At 42.7% G+C, this 27239-nt stretch overlaps 1 long non-coding RNA gene across 2 annotated transcripts in view; it reads right to left on the minus strand.

The window, feature by feature from the left end:
* Window positions 1-5703: 5703 nt before the first annotated feature.
* The window catches only part of LOC115075735, a 192176-nt gene continuing 170640 nt past the window's right edge, over window positions 5704-27239 (minus strand). The window contains exons 3-4 of one of the 2 annotated variants that reach the window (XR_003852588.1): window positions 13137-13334; window positions 5704-5816 (exon numbers count right to left, since the gene is read on the minus strand). This is a non-coding gene — a long non-coding RNA (uncharacterized LOC115075735). Of the gene's footprint in view, window positions 5817-10578; window positions 10655-13136; window positions 13335-27239 lie in introns of those variants that run through there. The other variant, XR_003852589.1, reaches the window with a different exon arrangement.

The following is a 27239-nucleotide window of genomic DNA, read 5'->3' on the forward strand; positions in this document are numbered from 1 at the left end:
AAACAAATTGCGTATGATGCATATTCAAATTACACACAACTAGCACCTGCTGCTCATTGAAGTGCAAAACAGCTCTCATTTACTTATTGTCTGTCCAACTGCAACCTCGCTTCAGGAGAAGCTGTGGAATAACCAAGAGCCACAGACACAGCAGTGGGGGGGAAAAAAAAAAAAAAGTGCTAGTCTCATATTCTCTGGCTTTCATGATTTCGGCGAGATGCATCTTCAAGGGGGTCTCGACATTTCCAGTATCAGTTCTGTCCCCCTGAGATGAGGAAAACTGATCGTTACTTTAATGCCGAACCCTGGAAAGTGGCCTTGAATTTAATATGTACTGGAACATTTCATTTGTTAGATGTTAATGCCCATTTATGTTAATGCCCATCTTTATTTGCTGATTTATAGATATGAATGCTACTTTTGTAAATAAATAAACATTGCAAACTGTTTGGAATTGTATCGAAAATTGGTATACTAAAATAAATATTACCATTACTATTAACAAATAAGGTTAAAATTATTCAAAGAGGTTTTAAGTGATCAACCTCTCCCCAGCTAGACTGTATGGGCATTGAAGATGATGTCAGTGGCTTGTGTGGCCAAGACAGATTGCCACGTACTGACTGTGAAATTGGTTTGAACTAGTCCCTTAAAAATCAATATCATTTTTACCAATTCTGTGGGCCAAAAATGTTCTGAATTGTGACCAATATACGTTTGTTTCTCAATAGATTTCCACAAATAAGATGCACTATTTTACAGTCTGTTAGGATACCTGCTGATCACTCAGCGCATAGTTAAGCTCTGGAATTCATTGCCAGAGGATGTGGTCACAGCAGTTAGTGTAGCTGGGTTTAAAAAAAAAAGGTTGGATAAGTTCCTAGAGGAAAATCCATAAACTGCTATTAATTATTAAACAATAGTAGCTTGGGATCTTCTTGGTGTTTGGGTACTTGCCAGGTTCTTGTGGCCTGGTTTTGGCCTCTGTTGGAAACAGGATGCTGGGCTTGATGGACCTTTGGTCTGACCCAGCATGGCAATTTCTTAGGTTCTTATGTACTTGCCAGGTACTTGTGACTTAGATTGGCCTCTACTGGAAACAGGATACTGGGTTTGATGGACCCTTGGTCTGACCCAGTATGGCATTTCTTATGTACACATGAGGAAAACTACTAGGGCCTGTCAGAACATGGATTATTGAGCACAAAAGTTATTTGAGAATAAATGGCAAGAAGCCCCAATGATGTCCCATGTGATTTTAAATTCGTAGTTACTGACTGCGTGTATTCCTGGCGTACAGACGGGTACTCTACCCTTGCAGTTGATTAAAAGGGAACAGTAGTGGATTTTTACCGTAAACAGTTTACATCCATGGTGTTAAACACAGATATACAATTTTTTTTCATAAATCCCTTATACATTAGGAGGGTGTGCACATGCCTACGTTTTGAATTTTTTTTTTTTTAGTAGAAGAGAGTTAATTAATTTGCAATAGGTTTATGAACTTAAGCCTTCACTTTGGATATACGGTATATTGCAGTCTTTGAATTGAAGGAAACTCTTGTTTTAGGACAGGTTGTTGAAATTCAGGTTTCAGGATTGGCTGGGTTAAATCAGGTGATGCCATTTGAATGTGGTGAATAGTAAGCTGCTGCTTTGGTGAAAAGGTATAGAGCAATTCTTTGAACCTGTGCTTGGTAAGTAAGATGAGGTTTGGTTGATTAACTTATTTGCATCTGAAATAGGAAGTGGAGAGTCTCGTATTTGCAGGTGTGAGCTTTCGGTTCAATCGCATGAGTGTTTCGTTTTGAAGACTGGGCTGATTGGATGGTAAGGCAGTTAAAATTGGTGCAGGACCTTTTCAGGACAAGTTGAGTAATGTCGCCATATTTTGCAGTTTGCAGCAAAGTTTGCAGGAGTTGAAAAGGCCCCTAATGCAGCCACTTGGCGAGAAAGCAGACTTGGGAGTCGGGCATGCCAAGGCGCAGATTGCGAGAGAAGGCAGATTAGAGAGCAAGCACACGTGACTTATAGTGAAAGGCCCACAATTTTAAAGGAGGAGAGAGTGGGTTTAAGCTACAGTAAGCATCGTGCAGTTTTCAAAGACAGGAGAAGAAAGGGTTTATGGTGATGTAAAAATGCGCATTATGTCTCAGTGTACGAGATGTACAGGAGCGTTTTCTATTAGAAGGAAGTGGATGCGTTTATATTTTTGTGCAATGCGTGCATTTACATGTTAAGGTGTTATCGTAATTCTTGTGTGATATATTTGTACGTGGGCCAAAATGTCTTTTGAAATTAATTGCATGATTTGACTTTTGAATATTTATTTCAATGTTCAAATTAATTCAAAGGATGAGGTATTTAAAAAAAAATATGTGAAGTGCCACTGTGTGGCTGGTCAGCTTAAATAAAATGTGTCTTAGCTGGTTTAGAGTTAAAATAATTAGTAAGGGGTGACTTGCCTTTGTATGGTAAGCTACGTGTTGCCACACCGCAATATTCTAGTTTTGGTGAATTGTCAAGACTGGTATCATTACCAGAAAGAGAAAACTGGAAAGAAACGAGAGGCATATCCAACACTTGGAACAGATAGAAATAAAAATGCACAGCATTGTGGCTGTCAAATGTTATAATGGAAGGAAAGGACCCAGCATATTTCATTTTCAGAGCAGTGGTTGCCTGACACTTTGCAATTGAATGGCAATAAGGATTCATCATTTCGGCAAGAACTTTGCAAATCCCTGGACAAAGATCTGACGGTGTTTAGGGGGACCGGTGCTGCAACACACAATCATCATTCATGTTTCTGACCTACCAAATAAGTATTGCATGCGGTCAGCCACGCGCAAAGCCAGCCAACAAAAAACTCATTATAAAAAAGGCAATTCAGCGTTGCTGACTCAAAGACAGCGAGGTTGGAATGCTTTCCATTCCCTGGCCACTTAATGCAAAAGTAGAGCGCTCCGTGCCCTTGTATTGAAAAGTTCTTATTTCAGGGACGCAGGGTCCTCTTGCTGTTTCTGTAGTGATGCTCTAAGTGCCCACTGGGAAACAGCAGGTTTCACAAGGATGGAAAGGCAGCCAAAAAACATGGCACTCTGAAACACGCAAGCAACAAAACCTGGTTTTAAAAAAATCCCCTTTATTTAAAAGCTATTTTCTTTCTTTGAGGTTATGTATCTTGTGTGCTATCTCTCTCAGGGACACCGTTGCTGTGTTGCCAGGTCCAGATTTCCCACGATGCAGAGAAATCAGGATGAACAAGGCACTCTTCTCCTCATTCATCAGACTCTCCCCACTAAAGGTGCAGGGGGCATTTGGAGCACAGTAAAATAGAATCCCTGCCGGCTCCATCCCTGCATCTTTAAGGAGAAGGGTCCAACAGGATACTGCTGCTCAGGCTGAGTGATGCTTGTGTGAAAGTACCACCCGGGCAGAGGAGGTCCCCCCCCTCCGCCTTTCATCCCTCACTCTCTCTCCCTTATCCTTGGAGGGGACCTCACATGCCCCTCCTCTGCACCTAGGGGTGCTCAGGAGTTAAATCTGGCCACAAGTATTGCTGGATTTTTGAGGTGCTGGCACTAACATGCTTCTGTAAATCTTTTCTGCTTACTCAGATCCCCTGCACAAAACAGAAAAAGGTAGAAATTGATCCACCTGACCAGTCAAAGTAGAATTTTCTGGCCAGAGAATGCTTCAGCCTCCTCCCAAGTCTCTCTGCCAGAGCTGTGTAGAGAATCCCAGGTCGAACTTGAACCAGGTTCCCTGAGGAAAAAGTCACCTCCTGTTCCCCAGCGAAGCTGAGCAGATCGTGCAAATTGTGGTAAATCTGCTCAGACTTCAATAGCGATTTTTCAGTTCACAGAATCTGCCTCTGTTGTTTTTGAACCATAAGCGTTCTTGAGAGTTTGTCAAACTTGTTTGCAATTGTTGTTGGGTTTTTTTTAATAGTTCAAACTCCCTTAACTCTTTGGGGCTCAGTCAGGCTTTTTCGATGAGCACAAACCCACCAAAGGGGGTTGAATTTGCCAGCTGGCTCTTTTCCAGGTTTTTATTTTAGTAAACTTATAAATTAACTGGAGCCTAATCAGATGGATGATCTGTGCCCAATCACTACAAAACAACATTTCCAGGAAGGAAACTTCATGCAAGCTTTGGTCATTTTTTTTTTTTTTCACATTTTCAGTGAAGGCTTGCATATCCCTCTAGCAATTCCTATTTTGAATTGCAAAGCAAACTCGCACGTATCCTGACAAACTGCAGTCCTCGCAGCTCATTTTACTGCTGTGGCATTTACATCCCCCCTTTCATTCTTCCCGCCTTCATACTTTGTACACCTGCTGACCTGTGTGGGAGATTCTGATAAGGCAAGTAACTTTCAGATGAAGAAAAGTGAAAGCTTGGGAGCTCTTTGTCTTATTCCGTTACTCAGCAAGGCCTCCAAACCCATATTGGAGCAGAGATTTCACCTATGAAAGACGAATTCAAGTCTAACCAGCAAGAGAATATGCATCCAATTCAGAATACACCTAGCAAGAGATGAACTGCAGTGGGGAGGCACAGTGTGGTCTGGCATATTGCTACCATCTGGAGGCATTCTTTCGGCCTTAAGTTAATTAGCACAGTCTTCCATCACATCAGCCAAGGAGACCAGCATATTGCTAAAACAGCAGACTGCCTGCACCAGATTCTGCTGGCTATGTGCAAACGTCATGTTTTGTGCTCACTGCTTACTATTGAACACACGCATCATTGCCAGCGTAGCAAGTTGACGATTGCCTTAGACCTTCTACCAAGGCTACGACAATCCTGAGTAGGCTGCGTGCCTACTGAACGAGCTGTAAAAGCTGTCAGCTGCGGCAGGACAGCAGCTGAGGGAATAAAAGCGTGCCGCCTCGTCCTTCGGCGAGCGTCTGATAAGGAGCCCGGACTTCTGAACCCATCTGTCGCAGTTTAAACTCTTGGGGTGGCCTTCGCAGGTTAATTGGCAGCTGTTGTCGTGGAACCCAGCGTGGAGAGTTCATTCCGAAGGCCGCCCCGTTGCTGACAATTCATCAGGCTTCCCCCGCCGCTGGCTGCCAGACCGCAGAAAACCCAATTAGAAGAAGCCGAGGAACATTGCCGTGGTTACACTGACACGAGACATACGTTCTAACAGGTTCCACAGACTTCAGGGCTTAAGTGAAATGTTTGGCGAGGATAATAGGAGCCGACAAGCTGATCACGCGAGAAGAAAATAAAAAAAGGCAATTTATTTGTTCGGGCTGTAGACACAAATCACTAGAACGACATTCTAGCAAAACAGCAGCAAAGCCTGGGCCACTCTTGCCCCCTTCCTGAGCCATTAATCCCCAACTAAAAGCATCGGCAGATCTCAACTTCCAGTGAGAAGGTACAGTAGTGCATCTTCGACAGGCAGCCCAGTCATGAGTGTTAGGAACAGTAATGTGTAAGTGACCCCCCCGACTGCAGCCAGTCTATCAGTACTCCCTCGCTCCATGCCCTCTTCGGACGGGCATATAATAAGGATTAATGCCCGTTATACTCTCCTCGTTGGGACCGTGAACTGAAAGTGCAAAAGGGAGGGAAGGTTCTCAAGCAGGTTAGTGTGCATTGAACCAAGGCACAGTTATGTACAATAAGATCACGTTGAAATGGTTTTTCCTCGTCCTCCGTTCGGCACTTACTGCTTATGACTGGACAAGGGGGTTAAGCCGATGTCATACGACGTCACGCCTTGTTTCTCTCTCTCTCTCCCAGTTTGATGCTTTCAGGTTTCACTTCCCATCTGCCCAGCATCTCGGCTGCAGTTTCTAAAGACAGTAGGCATTATTGTTTCTCAAATAAATACTAAACTGTTTTGTTTTTTTTTAGCTTATTAAAAAGTGTGTGCATTGTTTCTGCTGAACTACTCGCTTTGAACATGGGGGTTAAACCGCAGCCTCCCACACTCCTACTATTTCTCATCTTTATTGCATGCTATGTACTCACTGCCTTTTCTCTTCTAATTGGAGCGGGTCACACACCAGAACCAGCTCTGAGCCCATGCGGTTGCTCGTCACTGTCAATCTCTGGCACTTCGGCAGAAACAGACAGCAAAATAGCAATTTGAAAATACGGACATTGTACCAATTCAAACTCCCAAAGTGAGCCAAAGAGAAAAACCAAACAAAACAAGAACCCTGACCCTGCAGCGTTTTGGCAAAAAAATAAAATAAAATAAAAATCACCTGTGTAAAGGGGAAATTGTCCAAAAACCATTCCTGCCTGTGTGTCCAAGTGGAGCCTAAATTAGCAAGCCTCTCTCTCTTGGGAAAGATTCCTATATCTTATTCAGTCCTTTCTGTTGTACAATCAATAGTACTACTGTAGAAAATGAATGATTATAAGCAAATTAATCAAAGCAGGATACTCCAAACTGAGAATAGTACAGTGGCTGAAACCTTTACTAACAGTGCAGGACTTCCGCACTGTATTATAAACGCTGGTATTTCCAAACCTAGACTACTGCAGCTCCCTATATTACTAGGCCTACCCTCTGGACTTATAAAACCACTACAGCTACTTCAAAATGCCTCAGCAAGACTCTTAACAAGGGACAAGGAAATCTGAGCACATCACCCCCCCTCGCTGATAGCGCAACACTGGCTCCCTGTACAATCCAGAATTCACTGTAAAGAATTAACTCTAATTGTCAGTATCATCAATAATCTTAATCCGTGCTTGCTAGGAGTGACACTACAACATTACACACCGCAGAGAGAGCCCACAGGACGTGAATGCTGACCACGAATATGAATGCTGAGTTTGTAAACCGACGTGACCTTCTTTTGGAACGAGGGTATATGAAAAGACTAAAACAAACAATCAAATAAGTAAATAAATGTCAAAAACTGCATGGATCATCTCTTCTCATATGCTTCCTTTACCTTTATAAACATTTAAATCACAGCCTACAGCAAAGATGGCGGGTCGGCAGTGAGAGAGAATATACTGGGGCGAGCCTCTGGGAACACGGCTGGATGCCCCTAAGTTACCAAGCTTTGCACTAGGAGCAGGATAGGGGAGGAGCGCAGCATTTTCAGAACAGCGTTTCCACGGAGTTCGCTGGAGCGCTAGACTCCCCTTGCCTGTAATAAAAAGCAGGTTGCATCATGGATCTGAGTGGCAATGCAAAGCTGGTTTGGAGTTGTGTGGAAGTCAGAGAGGGTTTGTTGTTTGACATTTTTCCTGCTCCAGGGACCAGGCCTCACAGTCTGTGATCCAGAAAAGGGAGGGAGACGTACCTCTTTCATCAGCAAAGAGAGGGGGTGAAAGATAACACTGGCCCCTTTAAAAATTGGCACATGCCCCGCCCCCTTTGATGTTAGCATGCCCTGGGGTCACCAAAGTGTACCGACACTGACATCACAGCTAGCGCACTGGCCACTCCCCCCCCCCCTCATCAGCATGCCCTATGAGGACCAATCATGTGGCCCACTGGTGTCTGATTCCTAGGTTAAGCAATCCACGTGTGACCGAGAGGCTCCGGAGCCCTCAGAACCATGGGTAATACAACCAGCACCACAGGAGAGCATGGAAGCCAGGCTTCCCCCTGCTCGCTCTCACCCCTTACTGACATCTGGGGGAAGTCCTGGGGCAGCCACACTACAAGAAGAATGGGCATCGTGCTACAGGTGCTGTCCGAGCACTGGCATGGCAGTTGGCCATTTCTGTTTAACACACATAACAGTTAAGCTTTAACGAGAGCAGCGCGTATTTTGGAGAATAAAGATGGTGTTTTAATTGGGGATGTGCAGCTTTTTTCGGTTGGGTTCGGGTCATATGTTTTCGGCCTGCTTTCTGACCGAATTTCATTTTCAGGGTTCAGATTTTTAGGGGTTATTTGTTTTGGAAAATTGTGCGATCGTTACGGAAAATAGTACAAGGCTATTTGCCAAACTGCATAATCTGAAAGTTTTTGGAACTTTCAGAATGAGCTGATTTTCGTTTTGAATGACCGGAAACGAAAATCAGCTAATTTGGATCGCTTTCATCGTTTGGGCGATCGCAGTGCACATCCCTAGTTTTAAGGGTGCCTGCCTAGCATGCACAAGTAATGTACGTGCAACTTTACCACTTCCTGTTTTCTCTCACTGGCTGCTTCATTTTCTGCTTCTCTTGCCCAGCTGCATGCCATCGTTCCCAAGTATTTCCTCTTTCCAAAAGTGCATTTTTTTTTCTATTTGAACCATTTTCATTTTTAATGAAATGCACTTACCCTTTTCCCTGAGCTGACTCTTCAGTTAGTCAAGTGACAGGGATAAAATAGACCTACATCAGGCCATTACCGATGCAAGCCTTTTGCTGACAGGGGCCAGAAACACTGCATCTGACTTCAGCCTGTAATAACAGTATGTGTGGCTACTTAAAGAGGAATTGTATTAAATTCTAAGAAACAGTAATCAGCCAGTCGGGTTTTCAGGAAAATCTACAATAAATATGCATGAAGTACATTTGCAGACACTTATATGCAAATGTATGCATGCATATTCATTGTGGATATCTTGAAAACTGGACTGGCTGAGGACAGGTTTGGGAACCACCATTCTAACTGAATGTTAATAGCATTAATAAAAGATGGCCTCAGTGTCCCGCATGTCTTGCTAGGGGAGATGCCTAACATATTGACTGTGTAGCCTTCATTTTTTTGTGCAAGCTTTCATTACATGGACCAATTAAGGGTGCACAGCTCTCGAAAGCTACTCAGAAATGTACTGCGCTAGTCTAACAAACAGGTCTTGCCTATAACTTGTTTGCCATCTTTTATTTCCATGCATCTCCAAAGACTGCTATGGGAACTTCATTGCTTTACTTATTCTTGCAAAAAAAAAAAAAAAAATCTGCAAGCCACTTGTTTGTGTTGTTAATAAAGTAGAAACCTCATTGCAGTGCGTTGTTCATGTGTGCCCCCCAGAGCCTACAACCCCGCCCCCCCAAAAAAAACCCACTACCATAGATGCAGAGCAAAACACAGCAGCAAAGATCTTAAACTAGCTTCTCGTATTGTGTCACCCCCGCAGCTGAAGAGCCCACTCTGGCCAATTCAAAGTGCTTTGCTGTAACATTCAAAGCACTGAATGGCAACAGAAAAGCTAAGTCTTCACTACCGCGCCCGCCATTTTTAATCCTCAAATGAAGCACTGACGATGGTTCCCAGAGACATCTCCTTCTCTGCTGCAGCAGGTCGACTATGGAATTCTGTCCCAAAAAACCTGATATTGTATTCTGGCTTTAGAAGGGTGCTTAAAAGCTGGTTCTTTCAGAAAGCTTTTAATGGGGTTTGAGACCCCAAATACAACATCCATCTCAGTCAATTACAATCCGAGGAAGACTGCAAATTACAAATATGGAGACAGAAACTGGAATGGAAACCCAAAACTGGACAAGTGGAAACAGAAATATAGCGAACGGCATGAAAGTAAAACCCAGTTCTGGTTCTTGGGCACGGGCATTGCGCCTATTCTTTCGCCATGCTGACAGGACGAATGGCAGTTTTAGACAAGAGCCCATTTCGGGTAGGAAGAACTGACTTCAAAATCAAGCGTCAGAATCCTTTACGAAATAAACCTGAAGTCAGATGAGGCCTCGGATAATATTTTCAGAGCTCTTCCTTCTATTGTCATTAAAGTTGCAGTGCTTAATCTTTAAAAAGCTCCAAAAGGTCGAGTTAAATTACCTTGACAACTAATAAAAAGAATTCTATACAGGTTTTTAATTAGGTTGCCTACAGCTATTTCGTCCTTCATTATTTATTACATTTCCTTTCCTGGGTGTAATTTCTGGCGGCGCTACTCCCCCCTCACATTCACTAATGGAACAGAACAGGATAATATGTGCTCTTGTTTTTTGTCTCTAATCTCATGAAACAATATGTTTACACTCAAGATTTAATGATTCTATCAGAAGGGTTTAGGTTAACATAGACCATACTTTTTAAATTGTGGCACAGAATTAGGCAACCACATCTTCAAAGGCGATGCGAGTCCCACATTCTGCCACGGCTCCTTGGTCCCGAATCCACGCGTGCCCTACCTAACTCTCCCATTTCATGAGTACCCCCCCCCCCCTTCAGAGAGACCTCCCTCCGAGCCAGGCGCTGCTCAGCTCCTGTGGCCTTGCCCATTGTTTGTAGTTTAAAAGCCGCTCCCAACTCCTTTTGAAAGGTGAGCGCCAGCAGCCTGGTTCCAACCTTGATTAAGGTGGAGCCCCGTCCCTTCGGAAAAGACTCTCCCCCCTTCTCCAAAAGTTTGCCTGGGTCCTTACAAAATGGAATCCCTCTTCCCCGCCCCAGCGTCTCATCCGTACATTGAGACTGCAGAGATCTGCCTGCCCCCCCCGGGGGACCCGGGCATGGAAGAGGGAGCACGTCAGAGAGACCAATGGTAGAGCACAGGGGTTAAAGAAACAGGGGAGGCCCTGGTTGTCCATTTAGGTTTGGAAATTTAAAGGCCCATCTCTCTGGAATGGTAAAGGAGTATTTATTTACAACGATGCATTTCAACATTAGCTTACATTGAATTTCTCTCTCTCTATACAGCAATTCAATGTGGCCAGATGGTATAAAATCACTTGCGCTTTTTTTTTTTAACCACTTCTATGCAGTTCATCCCTGAAAAGAAAATACAAAAGATGAAAGCAGGGAAAGCTAAGCATGATGACTGAGCAGGCAAGGTAATACAGACAATGTTATTCTTACACCAGTCTGGCACACCTGCCTGCTTCAGACTCTGTGCGTTACCTCGCATCTCACTTTGCTCATAACCTCTACAGATTTAAACCCCTTACCTGCTGCCTAATGCTGTTTCCTTTTTTGGGGGGGGGGGGGGGGGGGAAGGGAGGTTCTGAAATATTTTTCCACAGATTTGGGGGCATAAAAGGAAAGCTTCTTATATATCTTTAGTATTTATAAATCTAACATCCCCACTACCTGTGCTGCATGGGAGGAGGGGGATTCTGACCAGAATGCACAGTGGTGGGATCTGGGGCTGGCTAACTTTAAACATGAAAATCTCATCAGCAATGAAAAATTATCTAAAGCCTTTTTTTTTTTTTTTTACACCAGAGCGCGATCAGTTTGTGGATTTTGCATTCGCAATCCATAAAGGCGATACTCAGCTGACTATTTTCTGAAGGGCAGGCTATGCTTGGTTCAAACGTATCATGTCCCTCGGTCCTCAGTTAAGAAATTTCAAAACAAATTTGATCCCAGCGGTTTCGTCCTGCTCAGCTGGGCTTCTGGGTCATTCAGAACCGGGACTGGGATCTGGTGCCATCAGCCTTCATTCCCAACTAGCCTGGGATATTTTCCCCCTATATTAATTCCCCTTCTAACTCACTTAGTCCAGCCGTTGCAATGATAGTCCTCACTGGGCGCCACGTGTAGCAGTTATTTTTTTAAAAAAGGAAGAAAACTCTGTCATCAGAGGAACCAAGTTGGGAAATAATTTTGATGGGGGACACAATAATTAAATGCCTTATAGGATGCTCAGCCAATAAAAATACCAACCAGATAGTTAACGCAATTACAGAAGAAAGTAGAGACTCTGATATCAAAGTTATCCTCCATCTGGGGACCAATGACCTTGGCTAGACATGGTACCCTTGCAGTACAGAAAGATTTCCGAAATCCAGGGAAGAAGGTTAGACACATGGCAATGACCACTGCCTTTTCAAAAGTATTACCTGTTCATGAAAAAGGAAAGGAAAGGCTCTGCCATATAGATAGCTTCAATGTCTGGCCCAAAACATGGCGTGAAGCAAGCGGATTTGGTTACATTGGTGGCTGGGGCCTTATATGGAGCAGTGAAAGGTTATTCTGTAAGGATGGGCTGCATCTGTCCTTAGCCGGAGAGAGGATGCTCAGCGAGAAATTCAGAGCATACATCATCTTGCATTTAAACTAGAAGGCAGGGGTGGCAGGAGGAAGCCATTGAAATTGCCATGTCACCCCGAGCAATACATGAATTCAGTCAGCTGAAAATGGCAGACAAGGTGACTAGGAAGACCAGCAAACCAAGAGAGAAAAGTTGGAAAGCTTTGACCACAAATGCTCATAGTTTGGGCAATAAAGTCCCAGAGCCGCAGGCTTTAATGGTGGAGGCGGACTTGGAAGATCGTTGCTGTTACAGGGACCTGGTTCACAGAGTCTTACGACTGGGATGCACCCATCCCAGGCTATAACTTGATAAGGAAGGACCGAGAGGACAGAAAAGGGGGGAGGAGCAGCTCTTTAGGCAAAAAAAAAAAAAATTTCCAAGCAACTGAAACGCAAGGGACATGGGGTAGGGAAGATGATTATGGGCTGTCCTAAAAAAAATAAAATAAAATGATGGTGTTTCTATTTACATCGGTGTGGTCTACAGACCTCCAACTCAAACAGAAGAACTGGAGTCTCTCCAGTTCTTGCAACTCAAAATAAACTGCGTGAACAGTTTCACCGCTGATTGGAATCAGGAGTTTCCCCTTCTGTTATGATTTGAAACCTTGTATGTTAAAGAGAAATCTATTATCGGATCAACCGCTGTGATTTTCTACATGTTGTTCAATGTCGCATTTTGATAAAAGTAGTTTGACTGTTTCTTCCGGTGAGATCTCAGTCTATAAAGATTGCTGATTTTCACCTATAGTTAGGCGCGGGTGTTTGGAAGTTTGAACGTTCCTTACTGTGCGGCAGGAGGGATGCACCGGGCAATCATGGCCTCTAAATCTGGCTACTGCATGTTGCTGCTGTGCAAGTATGACTCCTCCTCTCCTGCATACCCTCCTCGAACAAATATTTGGCACAAAGCAGTTCACATCAGAGTAATTAATACAATAATCAAATACAGCATCATAATAAAAAGATACATTTGTAAAATACAATTCATAAAAAAAAAAAATACAATCCTAAGGGAGTTAACTTGCGACAGAGAGAGCAAGCAGTATCATATTTGGGGTTTGTTTTGTAGTTTTACAGAGAGAAGGACTGTAGGGAAAAAAAAATGATATCATGAACTGATTCATGTCCCCTTCCTCCAAAAAAAAAAATATATTCTTACCCCTGTTATCGTCGTTCACTTTCATTTTGCTTCCTTCTCAAATAAAAAGCTTACCTTAGAAGTTACATGAACACAACGAGCACGAGAGCCGCGGTCCAATGCTGTGCAGTGCGAGTGGCGGGAACGGACTGGGCGAGGTGGCTCCCAGCCTGTCCCTCACATGCTCGCTCGTCTTCACAGATATCATGGAAGATGCAGGATGCAAACCGAAGGCCAGCTGTTTACACACGGATTCCGTGCTTTGAAGCGATACTGCAAACATAAAAGAAAGAAGAAAAAAAAAGTCAAGCGACTTGAAAAATCAACCACAAACAGTGCTCCTGGAAAGACAAAGGCTTCAACGTGTGAGAGAGTCCCTCTCAGCCACACGTTGGACATGGGAGACAGAGTGATGCACAGAGAGTCACGCATTACCAGATATATATACACGACTAGAGGGGGGTGGGGGGGGGGGGAGAAATAATTAGAGAGGAACCGATGCTTAAAATGTAAAGTTCAGCCAGGTGCCAATGTCCTGCCCATCTGAGCACAAGCTCAAGCAGATTGCATGAGAGCCGTCTGCCTCTGCTGCCCCTGTATTCCTCCTGTCTAAGCAGCAGCAGCAGCAGGGCAGCTAATGAAGTCGGCAGAGCCCTCGCTTCTCACCACGGTGCTGATGCACCGAGCCTCTCCTCTCTTCCTGTGTCTAAGGGGGGAAAAGGCCTTGATAAATCAGAAGCTAAGGGCTAGGTCTGAGATTTCTGGGCTTGCAGCAGGGACAAAGAGCATATATACCCTAGAAATCAACTCGTTCGCACAGCTTTTCCCAATAGTGCATCTTTTGCGCGGAGTTTAATCTCTCGCAACTACAGAAAGGGAACATGTTTCACAAACAAACAAAAAAAGACGGTGCAGCAAAACTTAAAAAGATAACTAAATAAAAATCGCCGGGGTGGGGTGAGCTGGCCCGGGGATGACGCTGTGCACTGCCATGCGAAAGAAGGTGGGGTTCGGTTTCCCAGCCCAGGTCCTTCGCTTCCCGAGTCGTCCACAGATTCGAGGGGAGGGGGGCTTCACAGTCATCACGCAATAGTGACATCTAGTGGCTAGATTTAGGACTCACGATTGCAGCGTTGTGGTAGGAGCTCTGGTGCGTGGCCCCTGGCTGAGGACCGTTATGCGACATTTTATGCTCAAATCTGTGCTTGTAGAATTTCCCTGTGATTCTTTCTTCCCCTTCCAGAAGTTGCAGAAAAATTAATCTTTACGCAAAAAATTAAGCAAACTTAGGGCCTAATTCAGAGAATGGGAGAAAAGCCTTAGTGAACCAGGCAGGCTGTTTGCACTACTTCTCATTTGTTTAGTGCTACTGGATATGCAGCACTGTCTTTTTTTTTTGTCCAAAGCTTAAATATGGCTTTAAGACTCTGATGTGGTGCTCACCACTATAGTCTGGCAATGGCCTCTTTTAAACCCTCAAGAGCATAAGATAAGTCGTAAGTGTGCAGTCCTGTCAAGGAATCCGAATTCTTGGTTTCAATTACCTGTCCAAGGTGAATTATATTCTGTAACAGTAGCTGTTTCCTTGCCAGAGCGGATTTATGACCTACGGGCCTGATCTACTAAGGCTTTTCCTCCCATCCCGTGTCTACGGGGAAAATGCTTAGTAATTCAGGCCCGAAAGCTTGTACCTGAGGAGATGGAAGGGGGGCAGGGCAGTAACTTGCCCAGGGTCACAAGGAGCCGCAGTAGGAGATGTGGGATTTGCACCCTGGGCTTCCTTTGCTGACTGCTGTAGTCACTAGGCAGCTCCCCCACGCCGCTCGGTACTGCCCATCCTTCAAACTTTAACACACAACTGTGACTTTTCGCTGCTGTAATAAGTCCTAGCATTTCATAGGGTGCCTGCCTATAAATACCTTTTTCATTAGAGCGTTACCGTAGTTAAAGCGCCTCTAAGGATGTCTATCAGAAAATACAATTTTCACTTTATAAATCATTCACGGCTGAACCTGGGCACATTGCACGGTCCTTCCTTGGGGGGGGGGGGGGGGGGGGGCAGTCCCTTAATTCCTAACTAAATTGCCCGATAATTTGAATTCTTAGAATAAAAATGAACACTACCACATTAGGTCTACCTCCTGAATTGCCTCTTGCCAAACAAGTTTCACAAAACTGCCCTGTAATAGAGTCACCTGTTTTCACAGATGTTACTGGCACGGTAGATGTATATCCTGATGTTTTCAGCATAAGTCAAAGAGGAAAAAAAATCTAATGGTGCAGGGATAACAAAATCTTCTAAGTTTGTCAAGTTAGGGATGACCATTTACTTGCTTCTCCCAGCGAATTTACAGTCAGGAGTGTGTTATTTGTTTAATATGCTCCTTGTTATACCTTTTGCTTAATTGTTAAGAACTTTGATTTTGATGATTTTATTTTTGTAATCTCTTAGCCTCAGGTACAAAAATTTTAGATTGTAAGCCCTTTTAGGGGATAGTGAATTACCTATTGTACCTTATTGTAAACCGATGTGATATCTCTTTTTGAAATGAACATCGGTATATAAAAATCGTAAATAAATAAAAATAAAATAAATAACAGTGTCATCCCCAAAGAATGAAAACTAAAAGTTTATCTACCAGGCGGAATTCTATACCCGCGGCCTTTCTACTGTTAATGAAGCTCAGTGAAGCATAAAAGGCGGCAGAAGTATTTTTAGGGTATTTTGTACACAACTCTGGAAAGGTTCCCTAGTTTCCAATACTTTGAGGGGAACAGATATTCCCCCTCCCTTTTCCAACAAAGATAATGTAAAATAGCCATCATTTTGATCTGTGGTGTCACAAACAGGTGACCAGGCCTGCATCGGCGAGATCTGTCAGATATGAATTGTTTGGTTGCAGGCAGCTGATGGTTGCTTTGTGAGCTGCTGGACGGAAGAAAAGAAAACAATTATGGTTACTGTCCCCTCAGATTGCCTTCTGTTGGGTCTGAGCAGTGCATCATCATCACAGCCCCTACACAAAGGGGGAATCTTTCTGCTGCTAATATCAGTGCTCCAGACAGGATGTGTCAGAACGGATACGGTTCACTTGTTTGACAAGTTTTCTCCTATTATCCCCTGATGATGTGGAGTACAAAAAAAAACCAAACCAAACCATGAGGAAAAGATTATTATAGAGCTAAGGACATCCATCAGAATGTCTTCATGAGAAGGTGAGCTCAGGGCACGTCCAAGTTCTTATGTGGCATTAAGGTCCACAGAGAGGACAACTGAGCATAGCATAAGAAAAAGCATTATTCTGCCGTTGTGGGGTTTTTTTTCCCTCTGGTGTACGCTGCTTCTGCTTTTTTCTGGCATCTGGTATGCCTACAACCCGCCCTGTAAACAAGCACCTGCTTCAATCAGATTTCTTGGATAATTTGTTTTTAAGGAGTGCTAGGGTTCTGTTTTGTTTTCATAATGACCCAAAACCACATTGGGCACCCAGACGTAATGTATACGTTTGGGCTCATTTAACAAGTAAAGATAGCATTCTTGAGACAGAAGTCAAAGCTCCTTGCAGCCAGGACAGAGAACATGAGCCACCCAAATACTCAATGCGTCGCTTGCCAGTCATGCAGCCAACAGTGGACATGTGGAAGTCAGAATATGTATGTGCCGGAGAAATGGACAGGAGTGAAGAGGTCCATAGGTAAGTTATGCGGATAACTTTATCCGGTTACCTTTACCCAGATATTCAATGGCCCTTATCTGGGTACAGGTGCTACTGAATATACCCAGATAAAATAATCCAGGTAAGTTTAATATGGCGATTCATCTGGGTAACTTTGTTCCAGCAGCACGGAATAGCAAAGGTGCCAATGTGAAATAAAACTGCGCTCTGGGAACGACTTCAGTGCTGCCACTTTTCACCAGATTAAATTTTATGCAATGATTTGTCCCAGGAGCAGGAGAAATATTTCAAACCTCAGAGCTTCTCCATCTAAGTCCAAAGGTTAGCCAGGCAAACCCTTTAAATATTGATTTCTAGGGTCCTGCTATGTATATTGTATATATGGACATTATATTACATGATTTTATATATAAGACAAAGGAAGAGAGAGACAAATTAAGCACACCTTCTGCTCAAGGTTTCCTGCACCTAAATCAATGGAAACAAATCCATTAAAAAAGTTATGCAAGCAATATCTTCTGCAAAAAGTGCGGCGGGACTTTTGTCTGAAAGAGCTAAATTTAAGAATCTGGAAAATTTTCCATGGAACAGCAAAAGACAACTGAATTCTGCAGGTTTATGAGCCATGTGTGAATGGAAGTACCCAAGGCTGAAGCCTTGATGACTGACGGTGCTGCTCACAAGTTTCAAACTTCTGCTAACTCAGCCTTTTGTCTGCATCTGTGCTTCTCAAGAAGACTCGATACTACTCCACTACACCCTCTGTTCTACAGAACGAACATTTAGGGGTAAAATGTCAAAACCCAATCCAGGAGCTACGCAGATAACCTGGCTGTTTAAACAGGCCTACGAGAGCACTAATTTAAATTAAGTGAGTTATCAGAATTATGTCATTGTAAGGAGGAAAAAAATAGAATTGGAAAATAAACTGAGGCCATTCTTATTTTAATTTCAAAATGTATTGAATTGTTTTACATTTTTTTGCTAAGTTTTTATGTCATCACTTATTTTAATGTAATTTTTATGATTTTTTAAAAATTGATTTTAATATTTTTAATATGGTTTTTTTGTTGCTGTAAACCATTAGGATTGATAACAGAAAAACAGTGTATAAAGATAATAAATAATAAATCATGGGTTATGCAAGTAGGATGACAAATCTCCCAAAGTAGATTTTTCATTTGGCTACAAGTAACGCCCATATTTTCATAACCTGTCCTATTTTTAGTTGCAGTAAAATAGAGGCAGTCCCAAGGTTGTAACTTGGTCAGAGGGAGAAAACTGCGAGTACATTGAAATTTCAAGAATGTCTGTGCATGGTCGACCTGTGTACTTTATTTATGCTCCTATTGGAGGCAGCTTATATTTTTTATCCACGGAGCCACCGGTCTTTAAAACAAACCGTGCAGGTGATTTGTGTAGGGCTGAAAAAGTGCACGTGAACTTTGTCAGCTAGACAGCTGTTATGTTTGCCAGCTTGCACGAGCCAGCTCACTAACCCCACGCCACACAGCCAAGCCGGCCAGAACGCTGCAGCTTCTTGCGGCCCTTAGGTGTATGCACACAGCGCACATCGACACTTAAAGGCCCCGCAGCGGGAACAGCTGGGACAGCTGGGTATTTAAACTCCTGTTGCGCAACACCACAGCGCCTCAACAACGGGGCCGACTATCTCAGGAAGAAGCGAGTTGCTGCTCCAGCATTCCAGCCTTCTCCAGCCTGCCCAGCGTGTCCCCAGCCTTGTCCATCCTGCCTTCATCTCCTCAACCTGCACTCCCGTCCCCTTCAGCTTCCACATTCCTATTCTTAGACAGATTTCTGGTAACTGACCTTAGCCCGGACTCTCGACATCCCTGCCTGCCACCTGCCTTCGACCCTCAGCCTAACCCCAGATCTCCTCTTCCACCTGATTCCCATATAATGCCATCTAAGAACTGCTGGCACCCGGAACCCAAAGGCTCAACCTGAGAGAAAGGGGTTGGTACAGACAAAGCTCCAGCTCAGTCTCTGCACCGTCTGTTCCGCCGGTTGGCAGGGAGGACCTACAAGGTCTTTCCCTGTAGGTTGCGCCAACCTCACCCCAACACAAGGGTCCACAGTCCTAACAGTGGTTTATTGAAAGCATATTCCTTAGTTCATATCCTAATGTAACCCCTGGCTCCTTGCTCCATAAAAGAATGCTGGAGTCCTTTTCTTAAGGAGGAAGGGGAGGCGAGATGAGAATAAACCTTCATGGCCCTCCAAGGATATTCAGCAGCTATCCAGCTGCACAAGTTAGGTGGCTAAGCTTACTTGGTTAATTTGGCTGAGATATTCAGTGCCACAGCCATGTCGCTGAATATACTTGGCTATCTTAAAGTTAGCCGGATATGTTTATCTGGCAGTCCTAAACTTACTTGGTGTGGCTGTTTGTGTATGCTTACAAAAAGACGTGAAGATAAGTTGATTAGAAACGCTGATGGCGTTGTGAGAGCCTCTCTGTTGCTGTCAGGACTCATTGTTTTGCTTTGACTGTTGTCTTTTCCTAGCACCCTCGGTGATCATTTAGTCTTTCTAATGATTAAGCCGGCCCTGCTTATCTGTATTATTAAATGTAATTCAAATTATTCCAGGCACATGAGAGTGAACAATGAGAAGTCAATCCATGTCCCTGGTAGAAAATGGAGGGGGCATGTGCATTTGGCCAAATTACTGTAATAAACAGATCTAATGCTGCACTAAGCAATGAGTGACTAATGGCAATGCATATTGCTGGTGGTCAATAATCCATTTGCTTGGTGTATATTCTCTTACAGTAGTTTAAAAATTCTAGGCACAACATTCTCCAGTAAATGAGTAAGAATTGATTAATACTCTTTTTATTCAGTATCTACATTCATTATAAAAAATTCAACGTGCCAATGAGGACAACTATTGATGAATGCTAGCCATATAATAGCAAGGCCACCGAAGGTCAAGGTGCTATGCTGATCACAGAATGTTTGACACAGGACATAGCTCCCACTGAAATGCAAATCAAAAGTAAATTGGAGCATAAAACGCTATTTTATATACAAAACAATGTTTTTCTGCCATAGTCTAGGCAGCTGGAGCTCTCATTTCAAAAGGATTTCTCCCATTATGTGCCTCTGGTAAACCCTTCGGAAAACAGGGCCACAATATTTACGATTTATATAAAACTGCACATTTATTGACATTTGCAGATATGAACTAGATGTCATTCCAAATGCACAGGAAAATAGAATTGTATAAAGATAAAGCTAGAGGAGACCGTAGAGGTCATCAAGTACATCCCTCCACCTCTAGGTAGGATCTACATTCCAGCCAGGGGTTCATCTAAGCTCCTCAAACTCCAATGATTAAAGTTCCTCCATCTCCCTAAATAAATGACTCAAATACTTAATTACCCTTATTGGAAAGATTTTTCCCCCGTTGTCTAAGCAGAATCTCCGCAGCTGCAATTTATGACCATTACATCTTGGGTTTTCCCCCAGGGGAGAGGGTGAGCAGCAGATCAGCATCCTCGGTCTCTTCCCTCATCTCTGTATTTCACTTCTATAATAGTGCAAGCCCTCAGTCTCTGCTTCTCTAGGCGCAGTAAAGCCAACGTATTCAACCTCTCGTCACAGGTCTGCATAGCTAGACTGCATCATTTTTGTTCTTCCCATGTGCTTCTTAAAGCCTAGGGTCCAGAACTGGACAAAGGAATAGACTGGGAGAATTACCTCACTCGTCTTAAATAGGATATTCCTATTAATATCAACCAGTATGGGGTTAGCTTCTTTTTCTATTAATATCTATATCGTATACAAACATCACTACATTGCCCATTAAAAATTTAATTTTCGGCATACTATGATCACCAAATCCTATCCTGGAGGATTACTGCCTAGCTAATGATCCGAACAGATGTTTGGAGGTTGCAGAATATAAGATTCTAATTAAATAAATAATTCCTAATTTTTAGGGATATGCACCAAAAATGTTTTATTTTTCATGTTTTAAAAATGCGTTTGTTATTTTAACAAAAATAAATAGCAAAGTGAAAAAAAAAATATAGAAAAAAGGAAGGGGCTGGATTTCTCCTTATGCCTGCTGCCAAAAACCTGAGCAATCAAGCTCTTCCACTTACTTCACCCCAGGCCCCACCTATCTTCCCATATCTAACCACAAAGCTTTGTAATAATCTAAATAGCTACCAGCCTGCTTTAACCTCTGGCCTCCTAGATCAGGGCTTCCCAACCCTGTCCTGGGGACCCCACAGCCAGTCAGGTTTTCAGGATATCCACAATGAATATGCATGAGATACATTTACATACCATGGAGACTTTGTATTATACAAATTAGCTCGTGCATATTTGTTGCGGATATCCTGAAAACTCGACTGGCTGTGGGGTCCCCAGGACAGGTTTGGGAAGCCCTGATCTAGATCCTTTGCATGGCCTTCCAAAGGGACTTGGCCAAGTGAGGTCTCGTGTTTCTTCCGGGTCTTCTAATTGCTACTGCACTTTTAGCCTGCCAGACACAACCAGCTGCTGGTTGGTTCTTCACAGCCTGCCAGGCGGACACTGCTGCGTGGCTGCTAAGGATTCCAGCTCCGCTAAGACGTCTAACATTTCATATTATTTGATGTTACTAAACGAATGTCGGTATATAAAAGATTTCAAATAAATAAATAAATAAATATTACCCACTTTGCTACTCATTCTAGCATCCTCTAACACCCAAACACTGTTTTCAATAGCCAGGCTACTGAGTTCCAGCCACCATTTTGCAATTCGGGGTGATATACTCTCTGCAGTATTGTAACTTCAGTTTATTTAGCAGGTCATATAACACTGGTTTATCTAGCATTGTTTCTCAGTCTAAGCTACTGTTATCTCAGCTGCCTATCTGAGAAATATGTTCCCCTTGTACATGTTAATTCTGTACAGTTCTGTTACTGGCCATTAAGTGCTTATGCCAACTGGGAAATGTATATTACTGCCAATACGTGGCAGACTATAGTGGTCTCTATATTACTGTGGAAAAGAACAGCTCATAAAAGATCACTATCAAAAATGGGCCATGGCCAGGCGCAACACTCCTTCTCACATTAGTGACAAGAAATCTGGAGCAGGAAACATTACATTTGCTTCCATATGCTCCCTGCGGGCTGAATACTCAGACTAAAAATTTGTAGAAATGAGCAAGCATCAGGCAAGAACAATTATTCTTAATAAAAAAAAATAAAAAATGGTAGTTAGAAAAATGCAAGAGCAAACTAACAAAAAAAAAAAAATTGAAACAAGAAAAATGAAGTTGCCATAAAATATGTAAAGCCATTTGGTAACCTTATTTGATTAGAAAATAACCCCTAAAGGAAAAAAAAGAGCTCAACAGGAATTATTCACAAAGTCCCTGCCATTCTCCGGCAGCTCCTTTCCTTAGGTATGCTGAAGTGAGAACGTTAGGCTTTAACATCTAAACCTTTGAGAAGATTCCCCATGCAGCTCTCATTTCTTGAACACCATTTTCAACCCCTTATCTTTTTAAATATTTCCTGAAAATGTTATATCTTGCGTTACGTATCCCACCAACAAATGCCATATACCACAGGAAAGATGTTTTGTTTAAATGTTGTCACTTTATTGGGGGAGTATTTCCAAGGACCAAGCTAATACAATTATTCGAATTAAAGTGTAATATAACATCTGCTCATTTATTTAAAACCATACTTCCCGGCCCTGCAGGCAATGACTGTAATAAGACCGTGCAAAGCAGCGTGCTTGCTGTGTCAGCACCCGCGAATGCCGACAGGTTAACAAAACCGAAAATATAAGGCAATACCTTTTTACTGGACTAACCATACTTTTCGGGGATAATTCTCAAAGACTTACGTGGGATTCGTGCACGTAAAAATCGGCACTTACACGCGTGAGGAGCCTTTCAGTGGAGTAGGCAAGTTTTCACGAGAGCAGGAGCGCCCATGTACCCGCGACGTCACACCTTCGGGAGGGTGTGGTGAAACAGGGCAGTTTGAGGCCATCCGGGGCAGGGACTTCAGATGTACATGCACATATCCTCCTGCTTTAGCCCTTACCAAACAATGGACTCTCTCTCTGTGTCTCCCAAGGATATGAAATATGAAATTTATATTTGTTCTAACTAAATTCTGTGTCATATCCTTGTGTGAAATACGTGCAGGAAAGCGTCTTATTGAAGTCAAATATTTTATACATTTTTAACCCACTGAATTTAAACCTTGCTTGTCTTTTGGGTCCTGGTGCTTGGAGTGGTGGTTACTAGTGTTGGAAACTGGAGTTGGGAGGGAGTTGTTTGTGAGTGTTTGCAGTTGCTTTTGCCTGTTTGTGTGCAGTTTTGTTGCTCTTCCTGTGATTTCTTGTGTGTGTGTCAGTTTGTCTGTCTTTTCTGTTTGTCAGTGTACCTGAGGGTTGTCTTGCTTTCTCTGGGTGCCTACATTTGGAGAATGTGCATGGCTGCTGGTAATGAGAGTGTGTGCCTACTGTTGGGGCTACAGTGATGCAATTAGAAGGCAGTGTAAATGTGTGGATTTTGAGGACTCTGCATTAGCAGAGGAAGAGACAACATAGGAAAGGGAGATAGTCCATGGAGAGGAAATATAGGCCTTGGGGCCCCGACATAACCCACAGATGGGGGGACAACGTGCTCTCATTGACCACGAACGAAGTGAACAAACCTCTGCACACCCCTATTCTTGAAATGTGGCTTTCCTGCAGACGGAAGCATTTTGCCAATGCTCCCACACTGCAAGAAGTTAAAATAGTACATGCGGAAAGTATGTATTTATTTATTTATTTAACTTCTTTTACTATACCGACACTCAAGACCAGGTCTTATCGTACCGGTTTACATTAGAACAAGGGGAAAAATCAATTAACGTATAAGTGGAAAAGAGAAGTTACATTAAAACAGGGAGAGTAAAAACATGGATGTCGGAAGATAGGACAGAATTAAGTAATTGAACAATAAGTTAACAAAATTACAAACTATAAATTAACATAAAACAATAAATTAATAATACAGAAAACATGGATTATAATAACTTTTCCACGCATAAAAAGTACACATGCACGTTTGAACTTATGCATAGGCGTTTTTATAAGCCATGTGACTGGCGCTATACAGTGACTTAGGAATATTATTAAAAATCACCTTCTTCCTGACCAGCTTTTGGGAGCTATCAGGTTAGAACAGAATGAGCAAAAGATGACATTTTACCAGAAAATGTATATGAATCATAGAAGACATTCCAATGATAGTGTGATGGGGAAAGAGAGGTTGGGTAGGGGGATTTGATGGGTGATCAAAGAAAGGAAAACCACAGATCGAGTACCTCATGCAGTTACATACAACCCACAGCTGGAAAAACTTAAGAAAAATCAGAAAAGATCCTAGCCAACTACTCCTGGAAGATTAGTCACAAAGAAATATTCCCTACTCCACCAGAACTGGCCTTCCGGCAACCCCCTAAAGCTGAAGCAAAAATGAACAGCCAAGCTTCTATCAGAAACTCAGAGAGAAGAAAATGGCACATAGCCCTGCAATGCATCACGCTGCAAGCCATGGTCACTCACGTGGGGAAAAAAACAACAAACATTCAGCATAAGGAGATCCTCCTCTAATGCAGCGCATATCATTCAATGCAGAAAATGCAAAGTAGCGAGAGGCAGGTCAAAGAATGAAATCAAGCACTACAGAGAGAACAAAAGGACCCCTCCATCGGGAAGCACCTTTTGAAACCAGACCACTGCTTCAATGACTTTATGTTCGGGAGACTTAAAGGAGAATTAAAAAAAAAAAAAAAAAAAAAAAAAGGAAATGCAAGGCTTTTGCAGTACATTAAAAGGACCAGACACTTTGGAACTGACAAGGGTGAGCTCCCAGACTTGGGGGTTTCTTAACCCACTGATTCTGCTTGTCAGTCACCTGATCGCCCATCAATCCTCCCCTTGCCTTCTGCCACAGGAATGCCTTTTATGATTATATTTTCTGCTAATGCTGTCTATTGCTCATTCTCTTCTGACCCGAGGAAGGAAGTAATAGCTGCAGAAAGCTAATCAAGAAATGTATCAAGTTAGCCCAATAACAAAGTATCACTTTTTTTTTGTTAAGCTTTTAAGCAAAATCCGTAACTACTCGCATTTGTTACCTCTCCTGACCTTAACTCACCCATGGGAATGCCTCCACAGCAAGCAAGCTAAAAGTACCCTTGTAAAATTGCCCACCATTGACGTGGGTAAAAGTACACTTGCTCAACAATGGGCATAACTTTATCCACACTTACTATTCGGTTTGGTTGGGAAGGGAATTGTGGGTATTTACCTCTGTCCCTTAATGAGCGAGGATTGTGGTTAGGAGAATATGATGGGGATTTTTTATTTTTTTTTTATATTTGATGATTTTTGTTTTGTAATTCTTAATTGTATTTCATTATATCTTGATTATTCTATATTTTGATTATGTTGTGAACCACTCAGTTCTCTTCTGAAAGGAGGCCTCATATAAATAAAACTTGTATTGCAGTGGCTTTTATAATTGTTTTTTTATTTTATTTGCCGTGTTACTCGTTTGATTACTATGGCATGTTGTACACTGCCTTCAGCAGGGTTTTAATTTGAGAAAGCAGTATATAAATGTGTTAATTAAATCAAATTATGTTAGCAATTAATGCTGCTTCTAAAGCAGATGAAGGACATTAACTGACAGTAAATGACCCATTCAGCTATTGTAAGCTAAATTTGTTTATATTCTTTTCATGGGAGTTTTAAGAGAGGAAGGGGAAAATTGAAACGTTTGGAAAAGTTAAGTCCGTGAAGATGGGCATATCCTGGGAATTAATCAGTGCTGGGGGGTTCTGATCATTTACACCATCTGAAATACAAGGGCACATTGCATAAATCAAGGGCAGCCCAACGTTGCACAACTGCTCTGTATAATGAGGGTAATTTGAAGCAGCCCACATAATGCACATGCAGACTTTCCCCCGAGTATTTTCAAAACTTACACGCATGTAAGCTTGCGTTGAAAATGCTCTGGAGTCTGGTCAAGCACATGCACACATCCACTCACGTATGGCACTAATGCAGGGATCGGGAAAAATTAATATTCTGCAGATAAGCGCCACCTCCGCGCCGATTCTTGTCTTCCAGAATGCCCCTCTCCTCAGCGCACATAAAAAATGTATGCATGACCTCCGCTTTCTCGCATAATGACCCCTCCCCCCCCCTCAACCATGAGATAGGGAGAAAAACAGAAGTGCAAAACCGCGCAGCTTTCTAATGCTGCTCAACCTCACATGCAGGAGATTTAGAATAAGACCATTATTGCAAATGCCTCTTACAGATCACAGCAGTCGCATCCCTCACCCTGCTATCCAGTTTGGCATTGGGGCCACCTCTCACTCTCCAGTTTCAAAAGGTTTTGGAACATGCATCATTCACCTACTCTTTCAGGTAAAATCAGCATAATTACCTGGTTCAGCATATTTCCGTATTTATATTTAGGACTTCTGATTTTAGATTTTAACTGATAAACACTGATCTAAGACCCTGGAAGCAAAAACATTTAAATAGGTGTTTACTGGATAAACACAGGAAAAATACCACTGCCCCTCGTACTCTCTCACTCCTTCCCTTCCCTGGATCCTCCACTTTGTTTTCGTGCTTTTTTCACACCGACAACTCATCATAACTACAAATGTATGCATTGGAGCCAGCTGTAAAGGGGATCCAGCAATAGTACCTGCACAGTAAAACCACCAACCAGCACTGAATTTTTTATACCCCCACAGAACCCCTAATTAGCTGGAAAATAAACACCTACATTTATAATTATAAACACCTAAAAATAGAAGACCCACTTTACATCATAAACCCCAAAGCAGATTACAATGAAACCCCAATAGTTAACACCTTGTACAAAACGAACAAGCAAAACCCATTTGAGGCTAAGCAATACAACTATCCCCCACCCACCCGATCTCTAAAGGATTTAAGTCTCCCTTCGACCCAATACCCACCTCCAATCTTACTTTCCCAAATAAACCATATACAAAATTAAACTACAGCAAAAGAGCATGCAAGGGAGCTGCACCTCCTCATCCAATAAAAAATGAGGTAGAATAACCCCTAAGTCTTGAATCAATATGTTCATTAATGCTAAAATTCCTAATCCCCCTACTCACAGCAAACACCAGACCACCTCTGCTTTTACAGGGCTGTACAAAATCTGGCTTGAGCAGCCACATCCTCACTCTTCCTATGAAATGTCAGGTCCCTTAGCTCTAACCGAGCCAAATGAATTCCAGAAATATGGAGCAAAACAAGAAGTACAGTTTTTAGTGCATGAGAGTTTTTACAGCTGGAAATGCAGGCGCTGTGCTAATAGGGCCTGCTGGGAATGTCTCAATGGTTTTTGTGGCTCATATTGGAAAAGTTAACTCAGACAAATATAGTGGCTTGGTTCAATGAAGGCACTT

Source organism: Rhinatrema bivittatum, chromosome 14 (genome assembly GCF_901001135.1).
Source record: "Rhinatrema bivittatum chromosome 14, aRhiBiv1.1, whole genome shotgun sequence".
Classification (NCBI taxonomy): domain Eukaryota; kingdom Metazoa; phylum Chordata; class Amphibia; order Gymnophiona; family Rhinatrematidae; genus Rhinatrema; species Rhinatrema bivittatum.